The sequence below is a fragment of the Castor canadensis genome, chromosome 6 (assembly GCF_047511655.1).
Source record: "Castor canadensis chromosome 6, mCasCan1.hap1v2, whole genome shotgun sequence".
In the NCBI taxonomy this organism is placed as follows: domain Eukaryota; kingdom Metazoa; phylum Chordata; class Mammalia; order Rodentia; family Castoridae; genus Castor; species Castor canadensis.
In genome coordinates this window covers 164865900-164883162 of record NC_133391.1, presented here as the reverse complement: position 1 = coordinate 164883162, position 17263 = coordinate 164865900, and the positions used below count along the sequence as shown (strand labels likewise).

Sequence of the window (17263 nt, the reverse complement as noted above, 5' to 3'; positions counted from 1 at the left end):
GATTTCCCAGGAAAACAGAAGTACTTGTGTACAGGTCTCAGGAGTGAGTTCCTGAAAGGTGTATTTCCATGTAGTTGGTTATTTCTTTAAATACCCAAAAAGGGAACTGGTTGTTTAAAGGAATTTGCTGAAAGAGTTGTTTTCTAAAGCAAATATGGCCTCCTGGTTTATTCATTCAGCTAGTGTAGGTTTTCAGAGGCTTCTTTCATTTACAGCTATCTGATTACGCTGACCTTTGTCTAGAATATGGATTGGTGAGGTGCTAGATCCATCCTTATCAAGGCCAGTTAGCTCCCACTGGTCTCTGGCCAGTGGCTGCACATCTCTGCTGCTGGTCACACAAATGCACAGTTTTGGTCTTCAGGGGGAATACTGAGAAAATTCTAGTGAATCAATTAAAGGTCATCATCCTTGTTTGAGTATTCTGTAAATGTCTTTTTAATGAGTGATTTAGTGTCATCTTTGATTAAGGCAAAGAACACTTCTGAGATTTTAAAGCGCTGACTTTAAGGAACGTTGGCAACTTGGAAGTGAATGAGACATTTAATCATTTTCGCCCGTTGAAGACCCACAATCAGATAACAGATTTGAAAGGGTGTTTTTGCCCATTTCCCCTTCAAAAAATTAGTAGATGTTTGAAAAAAATAATTTTAGAATACAAGTGATGATTGTGAACAGGAAGTTTTCTATTTAGAAACTTAGCCAGAAGCCAAAAGATCCCAAAGTCATTTCAGTTAGAGTCAGAGGGTGTTCTTATTGGGAAGGTATAGCTTTGTGTTCTATTTATAAAGTCTTCTATTTGGTTGCTTTTGGTTAAAGATCATTATTAGACTTACAGACTCTGCACTCCTTCACATATGTACATATAGGAAAAATACTGAAAGAAAACACAACCATGAACAGTAGCTGTAGCTGGGTGGTATGAATTAGGGCAATTGTTACTTTCCTTAAATATTTTTCTGTGTTTAATATAATGAGTATATATATAAGTCTCTAAAAAGGAAAAAGTGTTTTAAAAATATTTGAACCTACTCCCTCACATTGGAAGAGCAAGGTAGCATTGATTTCTGAGCATAGAAAAAATTACTTTGGGCAAAAGTAGTTTTAATAAATGATCAGTTTAATAAACAAACAATATCAGTTTACTGTCTAAAATTATTGTTAATCCAATTTTTTTCTTTCTTCTAGTCCAGGCTGGCCTTGATCCTCCTACCTCAGCCTCCTGAGTGCTGGGATTACAGACACAAAGTACCACACCCTGCTATAATCTCAATTTTTTAAGAAGCTAATGTAAAAAGAAAAAAATTACATACACATCTGATTTACTTTGTTTCTGAATTGATCTTAAGTGTATATGTTCAAGTTGTCCCCCATAGAACATCTACTGCAAAGGACAAAATACAATATTGTCCTAAGATTATCTAGTTCTGGGACTATGTAATTTGGACATCCCTGACTTGAGGAGTTCAATGGCATCAGATCGGAATGGTAGCAATGAACAAGGTTTAGAAGCAGGTGCCATGAAGATTTGTGCACATTTGAGCTTAGGGGGTTATCTACATTGATCTCCCATAGTTATCCTGTGTCACATATTTATTATAAACAAATTATTTAACAGAGAATTTTGATGGAAGACTTAATCCCAGAGATGGGTGTCTGGTTTTCAAATGAGTCACAGCCCCCAAAATAAAGTAGACTAGCAATTCAAGCCTTATAGTTCCATGTCTGTGCCTGGTGCCATTTTGCTCCATGGCTCATTGGGGATGTGGTAAGAGGAAATCTCTGATTGTAGCCATTTAATTGTGTTCACCAACCTATTTATGGAGTCATGATTTCTGCCCAGATCTTAGTATCTGGAAGTTTTTCTTTTCCTGCCCCCCAACTGCAAAATTTCCTTGTGCCCTTGTGCCATCTCTGGATTGTTCCAGCCCAGGGCCTACTTGTATTTGCCTGGGCAAATGATCAGAATCGGTTTTGTATTCCCACCACGTGCCAGCATTTGAAGGCAGGAGATGAGTGGCATGGTAAATTAGCCCCAGATTGAAATTTGCAGTGGGTAGGCTAGAAGTAGCTTGATTCTGCTAAGTTACAGTTTTCTCTTTTAATGACTTTAGTACTATTATAAAGGGAATCACACAGCTGCTTCAAACTGTTCTGTAAAAAAGATGAGGCAGATTTCTTCATACAGACATGGAGTAATCTGAGGAATACCTTGTTAAGTGAACAAGCAAGTTCCCAAACTGTGAGATGGTAGGGTACTTTGTAGGCAAAAAGGGAAAGAAATGTGAATATAGATGTGTGTATGTGCAGGTGAATTTGCTTTTATTTGCAAAAAGACACACTGGAAGGATAAGCCCCAAATTAATTAAATGTTTATGAGGGAAGAAAGAACAGAGTGGAATGGGGATGGAAGAAAGACTTATCTGAATGTACCTTTTTATCTGATTTTGGCTTCGGAAATGTTCATGTTTTACATGTTGAAAAAATAAAATTAAATCAAAAGAAAACATGGATAGTAGACACAAAAAGTCATACAAGTTTTTCTCTTGTTCATTCTCTTTTATTCTGTGGGAAAGATTTAGACAGCTTCAATCAAAGCTCAGCTATATGCCTTGTGTACTTTTAAAGATTTTTATTTCTCTATAATTGCTAGACAGTAAAACATTTGGAGAGGCCATTGCCAGGTCAATTATGTAATCTGATGGCACTGTGAATTGGTAACTATTAACTCTCTCCTACCTCTAGACAGTGGCCTAAGAAACAAAAGCCAGTTTGGGGATGGATTCTGTCAATGCTACTCAAAGATCACACCACCATCACCAACTGACCCTCAGAATCTGAGAAGTAAAGTACTCTCTCCAGGTAAGCTGTTGCTGATTTGCTCAACTTGGTGAAAGGTAAAAGACAAGCGTCTGTGTGATGTCTCCTGGCTTGCTCTCCCGGGTTCTTCATGCACAGAAAGGAACAGAGAGATATAATTGAGATCAAAATGAAACTACTCTTCATTCTTCTTTTTCTTCTCTTTTTTGGACTTTGGCTTGTTCTAGTTTAATGAACATAATAATATAAAATACCTATAATTAAAAATATTTTTAAAAACTTACATTTTAATTCTTCCTATCCGAGGTCTATTATTTTTTAAAAGCTCCTTTGAAATCCTATGACTTTTGTTATGACTTCCTGTATAACTCTAGCTCACTTTGATCATTTCTTTTTTCATATTGTATTTCGGCAACATATGGCATATAAATCTGGTATCTACCACAAAATATTAAATTCCCCTAGGTGAGACCTATTTAAAATACCATACCTGTCCTGCTTCTCACCCCTCCTTTAAGACAATAATGGACATGAAAAAATGTTTGAATTGAGTTTTCCATAAGTTTTTAATAATGATTTTTATGTTTAATCTACAGGACGACAAGTGTGCTATCTTTTGCATTACATACATAGTTAATACTGACTGGGCTTTTTTTTTTTTTTTTGGTGGGACTGGGGTTTGAACTCAGAACTTTGCAATTGCAAAGCAGGAGCTCTATCCCTTGAACCACACCTTCAGTCCATTTTGCTCTGGTTGTTTTGGAGATGGGGGTCTCAAGAACTGTTTGCTCAGGCTGGCCTTACACTGTGATCCTCCCTATCTCAGCCTCCCAAGTAGCTAGGATTATAGGCATGAGCCACTGGCTGCTGGCTCTGACTGGGCCTCTTTAGCATTGTGATAATATAGAACTCAGATTCTCCTACCACCTGGACTTTCTGTCCAATAGAAGAGGAAGCCGAGCAAGGGTTCTCTGAATTGTCATCATATTTCAATCAGATCTGTTTTCCTTTATAGGGTTACTAATTTGGTTAGAGTAGGTACCAATTCCTCATGAGTGAAAAATTCAGTATCACCTACACATTGCACAGTTTATTCCTAAATTCCTAAACTGCAGTAGAGAATTTTTACACTTGAAAATGTTCCTGATTGCAATGCAGTATCACCCTACAAATTTCAAAATTTTACTTGTAACTAAATAGATTGATTAATTGGACAAGGTGTTAATGAAAGCAATGTCTTTTCACACACACACACACACACACACACACACACACACATACAAATACATATGTTAGTTAACTCTGTTAGCCTCCTTTGAGTGCCTGCAGTACATCAGGCATGGTACAATATGCTGGGTATTTTATGGTACTGAAAAAAACAAACATAATCCCCCTAAGATGGGGAACAATGACCACTCTTATTCAATACTTAGTATAGGTCCTAGCCAATGCAATCAGACATGTAAAAGGAACGAAAGGCACACATATTGGAAAAAAAAACGAACTCTTGGTCAGGGTGTGATGGCACGTGCCTATAATCCCAGCACTTGGGAGCTAAGGTGAGAGGAACATGAGTTTGGGACAGTGTCTCAAAAACAAAACCAAACAAAAAATACAAAAACCTCTTTATTCATAGATCACGTGGTAACTTGTACAGAAAACCCCAAAGATTCTACAAGGCTGCCAGAACTAATATTTGCACTTAGGTCACAAGATAGTCTGATAATCTCATTTAATCATCAAAGTAATTCTATTTGAATTTCCTACTTTGACTGTGTGTGTGTGGGGGGGCGTGTATGTTAGCAGAAGCGTAAATGCAAAAATTGTCTAAGGTCTAATAAGAATAATAATAATAAGCAGCAAAGTTGTAACTCCAATCCTAGTAGTCATGACTTAATAAATATTAATTGTCATGCCATGCCTTCTTAAACATATGCTTAACATGCAGGTGTCAGTCCTCACCCAGAAACTGAAATTTAAATGCTAGAAGGGAAGGGCCCTGGGAACTGCATTTGCACAGGCATTCCAGGTTCTGATACAGGTTGTACAAAGAACTTCTGACTACATGACCTATACTCTCTGTAGAAATTCAGTAATCCTCCCTATCCACTAGGGAATGTTCTGAGACCCTCAGTGGATACCTGAAACATAGGTAGCACCAAGTCCTGTATGCACTATGATTATTCCTATACATACATACAGACGCCTAAGTTTAATTTATATTTTTGCTATTTTTTGGTTGTTGAACTGGGGTTTGAACTCAGGGTTTCACACTTGCAAAGCAGGTACTCTACTGCTTGATCCACAACTCCAGTCCAAGTTTAATTTATAAATTAGACACAGTAAGAAATTAACAATAAGCTGGGCGTATTTGCTAAGTCTATAATCCTGGCTACTCAGGAGGAGAGATCAGTTACAGTTATGCTCATTTCTAATAAACAACCTACAAGAAGGTGTCATCGTTGATTCTTTTTGTAGCATGTAAGAGAAATCATTAAATTATCTGAGAGTTTGAATGTGGTTTGTCTTCTCTGAAACTTGTGTTGGAGTTAAATCTCCATTGTGAAGAATTAAGAAAATGGAAGCTTCATTTAACCTGGTGTTTATAGGTGGGGCCTTTGGGAGGTGATTAGAGTTAGATGAGGTTGTCAGTGTAGAAATTCCATGACTGAACTCTGGTAGCTTTGTAAGAGGAGGGAGAGGCCAGGAGACACATGTGTGCTCCCTGTCTCTTACTATGTGACATTCAATACCATCTTGAGACTATGCCATTACCAGATGTGGGCCTTCAGTCTTGGACCAGAACCATGAACCAAAATAAATATCTTTTCTTTGCAGATCATCCAGCCTTAGGCGTTTCATTACAGAAACAGAAAATAAACTGATATGTTAGCCTAAGCTAACATAAGAGAAAAATGACCTCAGGAAGGGACTAGAACTGGTGACTGAATTATTGTTAGGACTCTTCTCTATTGTATAATCTCTCTCTCTCTCTCATTATAATCATCATCATCATCATCCTCTGCATTTCTGGTCTAGGCAGGGGTAGAAAATGTCATAACTTTTTAGCTTAGGCATTATTAAGTCCCTGTTGCTCCCAGATCTATAGTTCAACAAAAAGGCCCCAGGGTGGGTCAGGTAAGGTTAGATGCCTGCCCAGATTCAATCAGAAGAGTCAGGGGTTGGAGTCATGCTACCCACAGTGACTACTGGGAACTCTAGAGAGAAGTAGCTGAGCAAATAACTTAACAGGTATGTCACGCATGACACGCTGCCCTTTGACTGTGCAACATATGCACGTTATCCCATATGTACAGAAGCAAAGATACTGCTGCCTAACAAGGTTGAACCATTCCAGTTACATCTGCAAAAGTATACTCTCCTTTTCCAATATAAGACAACTCAAGTTCATGTCTACCCACTCTATGTGTCATTGAGGTCTGAAAGCCAGTGTTCTTAGGCAATCTCAACTTTTTTCCTGTAAGGGAATATAGACCTTTTGATCATGTAAGATGTTCTCAAGCTGGATGTCAGTGACTCACATCTATAATTCTGGCTACTTGGGAAGCAGAGATCAGGAGGATTAGGGTTCGAAGCCAGCCCAGGCAGGTAATTTGAGAGACCCCATCTTGAAAATATCCAACACAAAAAGAACAGGGCTAGAGAAATGGCTCAAGTGGTAGACCGCCTGCTTAGCAAGCCTGATGCCCCTGAATTCAAACTTCAGTACTGCCAAAAAACCAAAAAAAGATGTTCTCAGTTTCCAGAAATTAGGAACTAGACATATAGACATTGGGTGGCATTAAACTATTACAAATAGCTTCATTAAAAGGTAAAATGCAATGCATGGAACTAAATATATTTTGTTTAACCAAATGTTCCCAAATACTAGTATTGCAACATGTAATCAATACAAAATTATTGATGAGATGTTTTGCATTCTTTTTTTTTTCTACTAAGTGTTCAAAGTCCTGTGTGTATGCACAGGTTCCTGGTTCTCTCTCTATCTTGTGGTGAGTTAGTTGGTCTTAGGCTGGCACATAGCTGTGCCCACCATTGGGTCAAGTTCTAGAAGAGGAACCCCACTTAGGACATCTATTTTTATAGAGGAAGAGTAGCTTTACCCAGAGGAATAAACCTCTTGGGCTGAGTTGCCTGGAAAGCTAAGTCTGAATGCCAGATGTCCAGAGGAAGGGTGGGAAAGGTCCAGCTGTCTGGCCCGGGAGACCTTGGCAGTACTTTGTCCCTGGAAACTGAACTCAGGTACAGTCTCTTTCTCTGTCAGCTGTGTGCATACATGCATGAATGTGTGTGTGTGTGTGTGTGTGTGTGTGTGTGTGTTTGTGTGTGTGTGTGTGTGTGTGTGCTGGGAGAGGCAGGGAGGAGATGACCAGGGAGGGTTTTAATCCTGGGACCCCACTAGTCTTGCTGGCAAGAAATGGAAATTCTGGAAAGTACATTCATTCATTGGCTAGGCCTGCTTGCCTGCACAGTTGAGGTAGATACAGGATTTTAGGTCTCCAGTTCCAAAGCCAGTTCTCTCAGCTGCTAGACTCTTGGCCCCTTTCTGGCCTGACTGTATCCTTGCAGGACTTGGACTCGGTTATCACCTAAAGTGGACGCAAGTAGGCATTACTCAGGAAGCCTAGTTGGGGGTGGGGCAGACCAGAAATTGGGATAAACCAGGGTATGGTCTACGTGGCCAAAGGAACTTCAGGAAGAGCCTGAGGTGGTGGCAATGGCTGGGCTCCTCACAGGGAAACTTGTTTTGGATGGAGATGAACTGTTAGTTGTTTGTTTTTCAGTGAAATGCCCCACCCAAGAGTGTTCCAGCCATGTCTTAAAAGGCTGAACCCCTCCAGAAAGGGTCTGGTTTCCCTGAGTCAGTGATTTTGTCTCCTTCTGTCTAAGAACCTTGCCAATTTGTCTCCAAGAGTGTTTTGCCCTGAGGGTGGATGGGGACTCAGCCACTCTGGATGGAGACCCAGTCCTCTTGGCCTTTGGTTTAGTAACTTTCCAGGTCCCTCCCAGGACTGGGCCCACAGGTGGGTGTTTGGCTTGAACCTGACGCTAGCCAGGTCGGCACCAGGCGTCAGGGCTGTCTGCAATAGCAGTGTCCATGAACGTTGCTGACTGATAGTCCTTATCGCAGGTGGTTTGGCTGCCTATCAGCATCAGGGAGATGACTGCTGATGGCACCATCCCAGAAGAAAAAAAAAGCAGCTTGTCATTGCACTGGTGTGTTCCAAGGACTCTACTAAGTGCTTTTAAATCATGTTGGCAATGGTGTCAAATCTGTGCCCACCTCTTCTTGATACACAGAGCACAGAGCTCAAAAAATGTGTAAATCAATAAAGAGTTGTAGTAATATCCCAGGCTCCAATGCAAATAATAGAACAGGTTTAGTTGGTTTGCTTTTTCCCAGAGCTTACCTAACTTTCTCCCACAAAATTCCATATATTTAAATTAATACAATCTTCAAAGCAACATGATAGTCATTACCTTTAAGGCTGTTGTGATTTTTGAGCAAAAAAGATACTATTTGGAACTAATTTTCAGGGTAAGTCTGGTAGGTATAGTGGGAAGCAGAAATATTTAAGTTTTAGCTGATCTATAAAAATCAAAGGCCTAATGTATTGAGGCTGTCCAAAAACACATCCAGGGCATTTGATGGATCTACCTGAAGACTACATAGTCTCACCACTCTCATTATGTGCTTATCTGGCAGACCCAGACATGGTGACAGCAAAGGAGGGCTAGCCAGAGATGTTCTTCCTTGCCATGATAATCTGTTTCTTCTTAGGACTCTCAGGCTCCTGGTGGAGAAGATTGGAAGAAGGTAAGGTATAAAAATAATCATGGACAAATAATCATTTCTAATTAAAAAAAAAAGAATTGTCGTGGTGGTGCATGCTGGTAATCAACGAGGCAAAGAGGATGAGGCAGGAGGATCATGAGTTCAAGGCCAGCCTGGGCTACACAGCAGTGTGTATTACTTAGCAATTATAAGCTAGGTGCCATACTTACATGCATTACTTCATTCATTCATTCATTCTGTTGCACAATAGTTATTAATATAGCAAACAGCATTCTAGGTGCCAAGGACATAACAATGAATGAAACAGAGGTCTTGTTTTCATGGAGCTTGCGTGTAAGGAGACAGACAACAAATCAATGTGTATATAATGCCACGTAGGTGAGAGCTAAGAAGAAAAAGAATCTGGGGATGGGATAGAGAGGCAGGGAATCTGGGGAGATTGCTCCATGGCGTGGATATCTGTCTGCTTTCCAAGTCGAGGCAAAAAGCCTGGTTCTAAGCTTGGGAAGGACTTGCTAAGTAGAAAGTGGTAGAGGATGAGGTCCCAGGGTGCCAGGTATTTGAGTGCAATGGAGAAGCTGTTAGGCAGTTTTAATCAGGGATATATATTGATACCAGTTTTTAAGGAATTGCTCTGCCTGATTGGTGCTGGGGTGGGAGCAGGGTAGAAAAGACCAGTTTGGAGACAACTGGAATAATCCAAGAGAGAGACGGTGATGGCCTGAAGCCCTGAGCTAAAACTGGAGGAAGGAGAAATGGTAGGTTTTTGGCTATTCTTTGATGTGACTATGGCAGTAAGTTGGATTTGAACATGGTGTTCTCACATCATAAGAAAAGAGGCATGGAAGACATTTCAGTGTTTGGCTTGAGCCCAAACTAAGTGTGTCATTTCCAGACACGAGAAGCATGGGGAAGGAGGAGCCAAGCCAGCCTCGGGATGGAAATCAAGAGTTTGGAGCGGTGGATGGGGACGTAGCTCAGTGGTAAAACATTTGCCTAGCGTGTAGAACATCTTGTGTTTGAACCCTAGCATTATTTAAAAGAGAAAAAACTGGGAATAGATGTGTCAACTTTGTGATGCTTACTAGACTCTCAGTGGACATGTATAGAGAGGTGAATGACGAAAGTAGTCTGAAGCATGGAGAGAAGGCTGGATTTTGATTTTGGAGCCGTCTGTGAGATGGTGATAGGTGAAGTCACCAAGGAAGTGAGAAGATATGAGTTTCAAGGACCAAACGCTCAGTACCTCAAGCTTCCCACCCAGAGAGGGACAGACAGTACTGGGAGTTAAAAGGCAAGACAGAGGACAGTGCTTGTTTTAACAGCAAGTGGAGAAAGTGGTCAAGAGCACTAATAGGCTGAGTAAAGACAGGACTCAGAACTGACCACAGGGTTTAGCAATGTGGATTTCAAAACCTTAGCAGGGGCTGCTATTATTATCCTCATTTACAAATGAGGAAGCCAAGACTCAGAGGGGCTTAAGTACTTTGCCTGTGTGGGAAAAATATAGAGGTTCCTCAAAACTTAAAAACGGAACTATCAAATGACACAATAATCCCATTAGTAGGGAAATATCTAAAGGATATAAAATCAGTGTGATGAAGAGATATTTGTGCCCTCATGTGCCCTGGCACATGTTCACAGTAGCTAAGACATGGAATTAACCTAAGTGTTCATTGACTGACCAATGGCTAAAGGAAATATGGTACAGATACACAGTGGAGTAGTATTCAGTAAGAACATGCATGAACCTAGAGGACATTGTGTTAAGTGAAATAAGCCAGGCACAGAAAGACAAAATACTGAATGACGTCACTTATATGTGGAGTGTAAAAAAATTGAACTCATAGAATCAGGAAATAAAATGCTTGTTACCAGAGGCTGGAGGGTGGGAGGATGGAGGTGGTACTCATCGAGAGCACAAACTTCCAGTTAAACAAGTTCAAAAGGGTTTTGTATGCTGTGTTGATAATTGTTAATAATAGTATGATTTATCTGAAAATCACTAAGACAGCTTGATTTGGTGTTTTCACTGTGAACAAATGATAAGTGTATGAGATAATGCACATGCAAAATAGCTTGATTTAGCAATTCGGCATTCCATAATGCATGAATATATCAACACATCACGTTGTACACAATAAAAGCACACTTTGTTGCAGTTCTGGGGATGGAACCCAGGGCCTTGCCATGCTAGGCACGTGTTCTACCATGGAACTATACATCCCCACTATACGTTTTTTAAAAAAGTAACCTGGGTAGGGACAGGCTATTAAAAGATGAGGTCAGAGCCCCCGTCAAGCTCTCTGACCCAAAGACTCCTTGCTCTGAGATCAGGATCACTGAGAGCCACACTTTGCCCTTCCTACTTCCAGTGTGTGAGTCCTGGACCTTTTTTTTTTTTTTTAAACCTCAACACCAGGTAAACTGCACAGTGCTCTATTGCTCCAGTGCTCCAGCAAAGAAGCCTATCTCAGCTCCACTTTCTGAGAATGTTTCAAAATAAGGCCAGAAGGATAATGTAGAACACTTAGACGAAGCCTGCTTTGTCACTTATCTTCCGTTTTAGCTCATGATTGCTTTAAAAATTTCTTATTAGCATGAGAGAAAGAGAGGCTCAAAATAAAAAGTGTTTATACAAAAAATGCAGAGGGGGATTTGTGGGCTTTTCTGACAGATTGCAGTCTACAACACAGATTTGTAGGTGAAATCTAAGCCCTTGGTGTTGGTTCTTTTTCCTTTTCTTTCCTTTATGCTTAATGCACATTAAAGAAAAGCTAACTAGGATTCTATAGGAACAGCACAAATAATCCTTATCCCTAAATAATGTTATCTATTCACTGCAAAATATTTTGCATAAAAAAGCATTTTACTTCTCTTTTTCTCCTTGAGAACAAAGTAGTTTCATGAACTGGCCTACTTTATATGTGTTGTTTTCTGACTGTATATTCTTAAATTTTTTTGGACATAAATTTTCAAATCTGGATTTCCCAGTCCAAAATGGAATGGATTTGTAATAAGTTTTGTTGGCTTTTATTGCCAATACAGAATTGTAGATGATAGTTAAAAATGAAAGATTGTTAATTTCAATGTGAATATGTTTTCTTACAGCCACCATGACAAATGACAATAAATAAGAGGGCTTAAAACAACAGAAAATTGTTCCCTCTCAGCTTTGGAGTTGGAAGTCCAAAATCAAAGTGTTGGCAGGACTCTGCTCTTTGTGAAGGCTGCTGGGGAGAATTGTTGCTAGCTTTGAATGGCTGCATGCATCTCTGGCTTTGGAAACATAGGTCCAGTCTCTGCCTTGGTAGTCACAAGGTTTCTTCCTGTATCTCTGCATTTAATCTCTCTCTGCCTTCCTCCAGTAAGGAAGGACACTGTGATGGGATTTAGGACCATCTCAGCTCCAGATAATTAATTATCTGCAAACATTTTCTCCTGGCCACTCAGGTCCTTGAGCTTGCTAGGATGCAGTCTATCACTTGACCCACACTCCCAGTCCTTTTGCTTTTTCACATAGGGCCTCTCCCTTTTGCCCAGGTCATCCTCAAATCATGATCCTCCTACCTCCACTTCCCAAGTAGCTGGAATTGCAAGCATGTACTAGCACACTGGCTCCTCTTTTTTTCTTTCTTCTGTCTCTCTCTCTCCTTCCTTCCTTCCTTCCTTTGTAGTACTGAGGCTTGAACTCAGAGCCTTCACCTAGAGCCATTCCTCCAGCCTTTTTTGTGATGGGTATTTTCAAGATAGAGTTTCATGAACTATTTGCCCAGGGTTGGCTCTGAACCACGATCCTCCTGATCTCTGCCTCCGAGTAGCTAGGATTATAGGTGTGAGCCACTGGCGCCTTACAAATAAAGTGAGGTTTTGTCTTTTTAAAAAATGTTTGACAGAATTGAGGTTTGAACTTAAGGCCTCACATTTGCCAGGCACTCTACCACTTGAGCCACTCCACCAGTCCTTTTTCTTTATTTTTTTTTCCCTCGCTCCTTTTTCTAAATAAGGCTGCATTCACAAGTTCTGGTGTTTAGGATATAGTTGAGGTGCCATCAACTACCTCATCATTCAATGGATACTTGAAAGTGGGAAGGAAACAGCATTTAATGTGCTCAACACATTTGTGGTTGTGTTCAACACCACTTTCAAGAGCTTATGGGCTGATAACCCTTACCCAAAATGCTTGGGACTAGAAGAGTTTCAGATTTGTGAGTTTCTTGGATTTTGAAATATTTGCATAGACTTTACCAGTTGAACATTCCTGATCCAAAAATCTGAAATGCTGTAAGATTTGAAACTTTTCTCACTCCTGGGGTAGAACCTAGGGCCTTGGACATGCTAAACACAATAGCTATCACTGAGCTCAACCCTCATCCCTGCAAAATCGAGAACTTCTTTTTTGGAGGTGGGGTTTCTCTATGTAGTCCAGGCTGCCCTTGAGCTTGTGATCCTCTTGCCACTACGTTTGGAGTGGTGAGATCACAGGTGTATACCACCACACTGAGCTAATATGTACCCCAGCAGTGCTGAGAGTGAAACGTAGGTCCTCACAAATGCTAGACAAGCACAGTACTATGGTGGCACACCCCAGCTCAGGGTTTGTTCTTTCGTAAGCAACACGGCAAGGTAGTTGTAAGTCAGGGGCAGAGCCCTTCTCTTTCTAGTCTGCAACCTTATCATTTAATACATGCAGAGGAGCAATAAATGGGACAGAATTAAGGTAAAGTCAATCCAAGCCAGTACAACAGGGTTTGAAGCCTGTCACTTCTGGCTCTCTTGTTTTATTCACCAAGAATAAAGACATTTTGGTACTTACCCTGCAGTCTCATTCAAATGCAGACTTCTACTCAGCCACTGTGGCTGGACCTGAAGGATGCCACACTGAACATCAGAGGACCACACTGAGGTGCAGGAGACAAATAACACCTGGGACTCAATCACCAAGGTTCTCCTATTTCTACACAGGATTTCCTGAGAACTTTCCAGTGCAACGTCTCTTTTCTTTTTGCCGAAGAGGGTAGCAGGCAAAGGAAAATTACTGCTTCAATGAAAACTATTTCTTCAATCAATAAACATGCTGGCCCAGGATTGCAGTCTGCTAGACTTTACCCTGCACATTTTAGGTGTAGAGCTATGACTCAGTCTAATTCTTACCTAAAAATCTAACTGATTACTATGATTTTGTTTTACTCTTATATCTCTTAAGATTTTGCTCAGACTTCACCTCCTTTGCGAGATCTCTTTGTTCCCCTCTCAATCACGTAACCTTTTCACACCAAGCGTCCAAACACATGGCCTGCCATTGTCCATTTCCCAACATGGGCAGGGCCTGAGCATCCTTCTCATCCATGCTCTTTGAACATCAGCTCTTTTTTCAGATCCATTCTCTGTCCTAACCCTGCATCTAATGTGAACTTCTCTATTCTTGGGCATGGCAGCAGCTCCTCAGAGGGGCACCTCAGGTGCCACAGCAGGGAGCAGTATATGTGTAGGGGTGAGGAGGTGTTCTCCCATAACTGACGTGGCAGGGTTCTTGGATCCATCTGGACTTTGCTAGGAAGTAAGCAGGTCTAGCCTAGGCCTCCAGGTCGGTATTTGTCTGTATCCTAACACTGGCTTTACTGTCTTGGAGCCATCTTTTGGTGGGTCTCTTATAGACTGTGACTTCTTTGAAGGAAAAGGTGGGGACTTTTGACTGTCTTAGAGGTCCTAGACAATGGCTGGCCTGTAGAGCTTGTCTAGTAACAGTTATAATCACAAATTATAGTTCTATAAGCAACTCTAGCTCTAAACTACTGGCTTGTTGAAACAAAGACTCTTTGCTAATCCTCATTTAATCCTCAAAATAGGTCAATTTTTGCTGCCTCCCCATTTTGCAGACTGGCAACTGCAGCATGCAGAAGCTAAGTGTCATGGCTGTGATCACCCAAGTTGTCAGGTTGGGCAGGTGAGCTTCAGATGCAGGTGGGTTTACCTCTACTGTGGGAACTCTTCCAAACCTCTTTGGAATGACAGAAGAATAAATGCACCCACACTGAATTTTATGTTTATAGTCACCTGCAGAATGTGGGTGGCTAATTATAGCTTGGGCTGAATGTAGATACCCACTGGTCCATGGACTAGTGTCAGCTCAGGGCCAAGGATTCACCAAATCTTTGTATGAGGGAAATTGTAAAATAAAATTAAGTCTCTTCAATTACAGAACTACCTCAACTATGAACCTGTGGACATAGTTGATAGTCAGGTGATCTTTCATGAAATAATGGTAACAATAACTGGTGGTTGTTGTGGTGTTAAACATTCTTACTTGGCAGGAGAGATGGACTGTACTGAGTTGGAATCCCCATTTTTTAAAAAGACTATTAAATTTCAATGTCCGGAAATGACTGTTTAGAGAAATCAGGAAGCAATAAACAGCACAGCCTTTACTTGAGAGCATGCAAGCAGGTGCCTTTAGTGAATGATTTTGAGACTGCAGTAAAAATTCCTGCTCATAAACAGCCCCTTCTTTTTTTTTTTTTTCATTTTTCTTTTATTATTCATATGTGCATACAAGGCTTGGTTCATTTCTCCCCCCTGCCCCCACCCCCTCCCTTACCACCCACTCCACCCCCTCCCGCTCCCCCCCTCAATACCCAGCAGAAACTATTTTGCCCTTATCTCTAATTTTGTTGTAGAGAGAGTATAAGCAATAATAGGAAGGAACAAGGGGTTTTGCTGGTTGAGATAAGGATAGCTATACAGGGCATTGACTCACATTGATTTCCTGTGCGTGGGTGTTACCTTCTAGGTTAATTCTTTTTGATCTAACCTTTTCTCTAGTTCCTGGTCCCCTTTTCCTATTGGCCTCAGTTGCTTTAAGGTATCTGCTTTAGTTTCTCTGCGTTAAGGGCAACAAATGCTAGCTAGTTTTTTAGGTGTCTTACCTATCTTCACCCCTCCCTTGTGTGCTCTCGCTTTTATCATGTGCTCATAGTCCAATCCCCTTGTTGTGTTTGCCCTTGATCTAATGTCCACATATGAGGGAGAACATACGATTTTTGGTCTTTTGAGCCAGGCTAACCTCACTCAGAATGATGTTCTCCAATTCCATCCATTTACCAGCGAATGATAACATTTCGTTCTTCTTCATGGCTGCATAAAATTCCATTGTGTATAGATACCACATTTTCTTAATCCATTCGTCAGTGCTGGGGCATCTTTAAACAGCCCCTTCTTACTGTGCCAGGCTTACTCTGAGCAGCCCTTGGTAACTGCACCCCACATCCACAATAGGAATACTCCTTTGATTTGAGCAAAATGGTCCAGGACTTTTTCTTGAAAAACATCTGTTCATATGGGCACCTTGTGAGGGTGGACTGGATTGAAGAGGCCCTTGGGTGTGGTGTGTCTTGCCACCAACACAACATCTTAACCCACTCAGAATGCTATCGCAAAAGAGTTTAGACCAGGTTAACTTATTGCTGACAGCTCTGGAGACTGGGAAGGCCAAGATTAAGGCATTGTTAGATTCAGTGTCTGGTAAATGGTCATTCTCTTCAAAGATGGCAACTTCTTGCTGTGTCCCCAAATGGTGGAAGGGACAAGATAGCTCTTTAGGGCCTCTTTTTTAAGGACACAATGCCATTCATAAAGGTGGAGTCCAGTTGACCTAATCACCTCCCAATGGCTCAACCTTCTAATGCCATCAATGTGGAGGTTAGGTTTTATCATAAGAGTTTTTGGGGAATAAAAACATCAGACCACAGCACACAGATCCCATAATTTTCTTGTGAGGGATAGACAACATTCATTTCTAGAGGGTTAGAGCCAGGCAGCTAGAATTTCTAGGCAGGGGGACAGATAAGAGATGAGGTGTGAGAGAGGCTGAAACACTGTCTAAGAAGATGGTAGGTATATAGCTGAGGGAACATAACTAGCAAAAACAATTCTTAAATAATGAGAATGTCCAGAGTAATGTTGAACATGAAGATGATAAAAGAATGAGGAAGGTAAATTTTACCTGTTGATCTACTTTGAAGCAAAAACTCACAGCAAAATAAATATAAAAACCACACAACCCCCAAATTCCCATGATGTCATCTGAAATGGACTACTTTCCACATGGAAGTGGCAGATGAGCTGATGAAATTCTCCTTATCTCTCTAATTCAGGAAGAGTAGGGTCACAGCAGTGTTTTTCTCTCCATATTCATATTATCTGGGGATTAGAATGATTGACAAAATAAATACTGGTAATCACAATCTTTTCTTTATCCACATTTCACAGCACGTAGACCTACACGATTAATTAATCTGGTACCAGCGACTACAAAAAGAGTCTCCTTGTAGAAAGCGGCAGATCACAAACTATAATGCCCAGTTATGCACTAACCATGACCTAGGAAGGGCTTGGTGTGTGGTTCACCTCATCTTTATTGCCCCCAGGCGAGTCAGGCATCATTGTACCCAATGAACTCTTGACACATTTTATAACCAACACTATTCATCATTGTGGTAGTAAAATTACCCCTCATTGCTAAGTAGCTCAAAAGTTAAAAAGCTACCTTTGTAAGGTAACAAGCGTTAGGACAACCTCAGAAAGATTGTGTATGATTAAAGCCACTTAAACTATCTTGCTATGTAA

General features: G+C 40.8%; 1 long non-coding RNA gene across 24 annotated transcripts in view; it reads left to right on the top strand.

Annotated features, from left to right (window-relative positions):
• The first annotated feature begins 1267 nt into the window (after window positions 1–1267).
• LOC109682548 (uncharacterized) overlaps window positions 1268–17263 on the top strand; it is a 383265-nt gene continuing 367269 nt past the window's right edge. For 3 of the 24 annotated variants that reach the window (XR_012449227.1, XR_012449228.1, XR_012449224.1), the window contains exons 1-2: window positions 1293–2862; window positions 8549–8659. This is a non-coding gene — a long non-coding RNA (uncharacterized lncRNA). Of the gene's footprint in view, window positions 2863–6786; window positions 7084–8548; window positions 8660–14487; window positions 14603–17263 lie in introns of those variants that run through there. The other 21 variants (XR_012449238.1, XR_012449237.1, XR_012449236.1 and 18 more) reach the window with 17 other exon arrangements.